The sequence below is a fragment of the Adiantum capillus-veneris genome, chromosome 8 (assembly GCF_014529385.1).
Source record: "Adiantum capillus-veneris isolate H3 chromosome 8, ASM1452938v2, whole genome shotgun sequence".
Taxonomy (NCBI): Eukaryota; Viridiplantae; Streptophyta; class Polypodiopsida; order Polypodiales; family Pteridaceae; genus Adiantum; species Adiantum capillus-veneris.
In genome coordinates this window covers 81,668,848-81,674,536 of record NC_140938.1, presented here as the reverse complement: position 1 = coordinate 81,674,536, position 5,689 = coordinate 81,668,848, and the positions used below count along the sequence as shown (strand labels likewise).

Below are 5,689 nucleotides of genomic sequence, written 5' to 3'. Positions count from 1 at the left end.
CAGTTGCAAGGAATTTGCTCTCTGACTACTCTATGATTCAATTATTGGCCACGGGGTTCTTTTTGGAGGACTATTTCACGGTTAAAGATTGAATGAGGCTATTTGTCGTGATTACGTCAAATTCGGGGTGGTCAACACTTGGAGTGGCCGCCACTATCGGTGAGTGACAGAGCAGGTGAAGTGCGACTCCAAAGGGGTGGCCAAGGCTACTTGAAGCTGTGAGTATTCGGACTCGGCGACCAAGACCTTGAGTTATACCAATTTTGCAAAGCTTTTGGTTGCGGTTAGCCTTGGGTGGGAATAGCATGCTGTGTAAGTGAAAAGCTTGGAGTTCTAAAATAACGCCATGCTTAAAGAAAAGAGAACGAGTTGCAGGTTTAGGGTGGCACCACCAGATGGCGGGCTAGAGCAGTTGAAGAGAAAGTTGATGAAGGGGCAACCATGCAGTGCACAAGGCAGGTCGAAGCCAACAAGTGGCGCAAGATTTAAAGCAACTAATGGGCTGAAATCCATACTGTGCACAGGTGGAGAGCATGCAGCAGAGACATCGTCCACAGCATGTGAGAAGAGGAAGGAAATTTGCGCCATTTGGAGGGTGGCCAGGGGCGTGAGCAGGGGCCAGGAGGATCCGCCATGCACTTGAGTGAAAAGGGAGAGCAATAGGCTATTGAGGAGGAGCCTGAGAAGCCGCCAGGGGCCATCAAGGACAAGGAGAAGGAGAGGGCGCCGCAGGAGAGGGATCAGCCCCGACTGAGCCTGAGTTCACAAGGGGCAAGAGCTGCAGAGCCGAGAAGGAAATTTGGATGGCCGTCACCTTCACATAAATAAAAGAGAACGAGCTGCAGGCCAAGGGCGGCCTGTAGGGTATGCCAAGAGGGCTGCATACGTCCAGGAGGGACTTGGAGGCCATTCAAAAGCGTGGAGGTCACGTGTAAGAACGTGGTTTAGAGCGGGGCTAACTGTGGCAAGGGACTGGTCGTGATCAGGCCGAGAGAAGCCAAGCAAGGAGTTCACAGCTTCATGAGAATCGGCGGACTATCCATGTTTTTTGTGAAAACGATATCATTGTACAGTGCTACCATACTTTTGAGTTGAATTGAAGTGGCTCATAGCCTGAAGGTTCTCTGTCATCTTCTCTATGTCAGCTTGACAACCTCTTGTACTTTGGCTTGGTTGTGTGCGTGTATTGCCCCCAAGTCGCGTGTGTCTGTGCCCTCGCCAAGAAAGAGCGAGATAGAGTATGTGAGGGGATAGGAGAGATATGGCAGATATGAGCTAAATTATGTTTAAGGCATAAGTATCTATGTGATTGAGTGTCATTGTTTAGGTGTATGAGGAAAAAAGTGGTTGATTGTGAATGTGTGTTATTGGTGGTGTCCGAGAGCGAGTCGATACAATTGGGATTTGTAAATCGGGCTATATTAAGTGTGAGTTTGTGTGGTTTGGGGTGTTGGGTATCTGCTGAGCTATAAAGAGGCAAGTCTACAACGTGTTGTGCAGGTTTCCTTCTTCCCCCATTCCATCAGTGGTGCCCCCACTGAGGACTCGCTGATCACGTCGAAGAAGACAGTGCAAAGAGCAACCGAAGGATAACATGGCTTCTCGAAGCTATTGCCCTATTTTCACAGGTGAGGAGGATCCAGTCGATTGGATTGCAGACTTTGAATTATACATGCTATCACTGCGAATGCCTAATGAAGACAGCAAGATGGGCAATATACCATTGGTGCTACGAGGCAAGGCAAAAGCATGGTTCGATACCTTGCAGGGTGAGCTACGCAACAGGCTTGGCCAGCTCTACGGGCCAGTTTCTTACAATTTTTTGAAAGGAAGTATCACCTATGGATATGGACGCAAAGCTGAAAGCTCTCAGGCAAGATGTAAGTGAAGAATTTAATATTTTTCTTAATCGGTTTGAAGAATGTTGGGCAGAATTAGCCACATCAATGCAATTATCCAACGTCGACTATTTCAAGATGGACAAATTCATGGCATGCCTACATCCCAAGGTACGAGAAAAGGTGGATTTCGAAAGCCCCGAGAACTACAACGGTGCTGTAGCAATTGCTCGAGCACAGAGCAGGAAGATCAAGAAGAAGATCGAACAAGGTATGATGGGATACGAGCAACCACCGAGCACTCAAGGCAAGGTTTGTGCAGAGGATCAAGCGAATCATGGAGTGGTAGCTATTCCTCAACACTGGGTACGTACTATTCAAGATTTATCAAAACAAATGTAAGAGCTTTGTTTGAGTGTGATGGACAGAGGGCAGCAAAGAGCGGGCAGAGGGAGAGCCAGGCAACTGCCTGGCCGTTGTTATAACTGCGGCGAAGGTCACTACGCACCGGATTGCCCACATCCACCAAGGGAAAGAGGAGGTATGTATCCACTGTTTGGAAGAGGAAGAGGACAAGGGCAACTCAACGGGCAAAGAGAGCAACAATCTGACAATCCCGTACCTCCTGCCCCTCAAGGTAATGAAGAAGCTCATCGTGTTAATATGATTGGAGTGGATGAACAGGTAGTAGATGTTTTGGCCAACAAGAGAGCACGTGAAGGTAGAGAGACGGAGACAGAACGGGAGACTACAGCTCGCAAAGGCATAGGAAAAGTCAGCGAAGGTAGAGAGTAGGCAGAGACGAGCAAACGAAGAAGGAGGCATAAAATCAAGCAATCCGACTACCAACTTGGAAGGGATCATCCCGAATATGACTTGGTGAGTGATGTCATCCTAAATTGCGACCTCAGTGGTCTACTAGTGCTAGCACCAGGCTTCCACGGGACAAAACAAGAGTGCATATTGTGGGGAATCTAGCGTTGAGGGTTGGGAGTCTAGCGGATGTGCTTCCACTTGTTGATGCTCTTATTGAAAAGAAGATGCAGGTACACGCATACATCGATGGAGGGGCCCAAGTGGGTGTCATGACCCAATCCGCCATGAAGGATGCAGGAGTTAAAGCAGTGGTAAGATCTAATGTGTGAATGAGGATGGCCAACCATACCAAGGCCAGGTGTTTGGGCATAGCACAGGATGTGAAGGTAAAAGTTATGGGTGTTGAATGCCTTATTGATTTTTTTGTTATGAAAGCTAGCGACAATGCTTACCCTATCATATTGGGTAGACCATGGCTTCTTGCAATGGGGGCCAAGCAGGATTGGGGAAAAGGGGTATTTACTTTATTTGATAAAGAGAATGATAGGCAGGTGATGCTTGATCTACGGACGAGGGAGAGTTGCTCTCATCCCATGACGAAGGATGAGGGAGATGATTCTACAACAAGCTACGAATATGAAACGGAGTCAACTTATGATGAAGGCTACACAGATACAAATGAGGGAAAGAGTGATGACGACCTCCTTCACGTTGATGCTGATCTCTTTGGGGTTACTATCGATAACTCTATTCCAAAAGAAGGTATGCAAGCTCAAGTTTTTCCCCTATTGATGCTCAAGAGGTACGAGGTATGCTAGGAGAAGATTTAACAAAGCAAGAGAAGGAAAGTTATGTGCAACTCTGTGCATCCTATCCTAATTTGTTTGCCACTGAGTATAAAGATTTGCGAGGTGCCAAGGAAGTTGAACACGGGATCATACTCAAGGAGGGGCATAAACCAAAGGCACAAAAGCTAAGGAGATTATGTGAAGTTCAGCAGGAAGCTCTTTGGCAGGAAATCAACAAGCTATTGGAGGCAGGTATTATCTATCCCGTGCAAGAATCTGAATGGGTCTCCCCGGTTTTCATAACACCTAAGGAGAACGGCAAATGGCGAGTGTGTGTTGATTATAAGCCTTTAAATGCTGCTACCAAGCGGAACTATTATCCTTTACTCTTTTAGGATGAAATTTTAAATCAAGTTGCAGGTCACAAAAGGTACTCTATTATGGACGACTTCTCTAGGTACTTCCAGATAGGCATTGCACTTGAAGACCAGTTGAAAACCACTTTCATTTCTCCATGGGGTTGTTTTGCCTACCGCAAAATGCCCTTCGGCTTGGTGAATGCTTATGCAACTTTTCAAGATTGGATGAATAAAGTGTTTGGTCCCTACCTTGGTAAGTTTATCAAAGTTTTCATGGATGACATAGGGTGTTACAGCTCTAGGAATGATCATTTGTCAAAGTTAAAGTTATGTTTTCATGGACTGGATGAAGTGGGTGGTCAATTGAATCGCAAAAAATGCAAGTTAGCTCAACCTCGAGCTCACCTGCTAGGGCATGTGGTCTCACAGAATGGTATTGAAGCTGATCCAAAAAAGGTAAAGGCTCTTGTGTTGATGGAGCCTCCCAAAAGTGCTACAGGTTTGGCATCATTTGTGCATAAGTTGAAGTATCTCTCTCGATTCTTTTGGATGCTTTCACAGTATGTCTACCCTCTTTAAAAAATGAGTCAACAGGTTCATGGATTTCAATGGAATGAAGACACACAGGCAGCTTTTGACAGGGTTAAAGAAATCCTTTGTCAATTGCCTATTGTTTTTCCTCCCAATAATGAGGATGATTTTTATGTTGCTATGACAGTGGGTACAGTTGCCATTGGTGCAGTTTTGTTACAAAAAGTAGGGCGGTGCTACAAACCCGTCTACTTTGAGAGTCGGGTCATCAGTCCAAGGGAGATGTCATACACAAAGGTTGAGCAATGGATGATGACCCTAGTGTTTGCTTGCAGGAAGTTCAAAGTGCATTTAATTGTTCGCAAGTTCTATGTGCTTACTTCTAACAATTTATTACCTGAAGTGGTGCTTCACCTACGACCAGTGAGGTGCATTATGAAGTGGGTGCTAGAATTACAAGAGTTCGATTTTGAGTTTAAAATTGATCACACGTGCAGGTCACATCTCGCAGACGTGCTGGTAAAATCGGGTGTGGATTTGTCTATGTATCCTAGGGTGGTTCGAGAAGAGGCAAACAATGAACCGGATCTAAAAGAAGCTTTTGTCATGTGGTTTGATGGTGCTTACAGGAGGATTATCCAAAAAGCCGGAGGCGGGATCGTTATACAGGATCCACGAGGTAACACTATTTTTTCAAAATCTTATGATTTGGAGGATGTGCATACAAACAACAAGGCAGAGTACTTGGCTCTCCACTTGGGCCTTAAGCAGTGTATCGAGTTTGGGATATCCAGGCTCATAGTGAAGGGAGATGCTCTTTTGGTTATCAAACAACTCTTAGCGCAATGGCAGGTGAAGAGGGACTCTCTCAAGCATTGGTTTTTTTCTGTTAAAAAGTTATTGAAGCATTTTGAAGTGGTGCAATTCAAGCATGTTAGGAGGGAGCAAAATCAAGAAGCTAACCAGTTAGCCAGTAGAGCCGGGTACAGATGTCAGGCCAAGGGCAGGGCCAAGGGCCAGGACGAACATGCGGTCAAGGGGCGCTATATTTAAGGGCTAGGAGTCTATATATGGCACGGTTGGGTGGAGAGTTGCATGGTCCAGTCCCCCGCAGTCAAACATTGGTATCAGAGCTTATGGGCGAAGGGCATGGAGGAGCAGCCATGGAGGAGGGAAATAAGCATGGCCTCCTTTCTTGTTCTCTCACTGTCTTGATTTCTCTCTCTAGAAGAGCAAGGCTATGGTGTGCTCAAGGAAGAAGAAGGCACAGACGGCTGCTTGAAAGCATGCATGTAGTCGTGGTGAAGCCATGCAAAGGAGTCGAATCGAGGGTGTGCAGGACTGCTACGCAAGGAGA

General features: G+C 46.2%; 1 pseudogene across 1 annotated transcript; it reads left to right on the top strand.

Annotated features, from left to right (window-relative positions):
* The first annotated feature begins 354 nt into the window (after positions 1-354).
* LOC147452445 (uncharacterized) lies at positions 355-3,837 on the top strand (annotated as a pseudogene). The gene is made up of 3 exons (XR_015188896.1): positions 355-1,119; positions 1,501-2,717; positions 2,885-3,837. The product of XR_015188896.1 is annotated as an uncharacterized LOC147452445 (transcript).
* Positions 3,838-5,689: the final 1,852 nt, after the last annotated feature.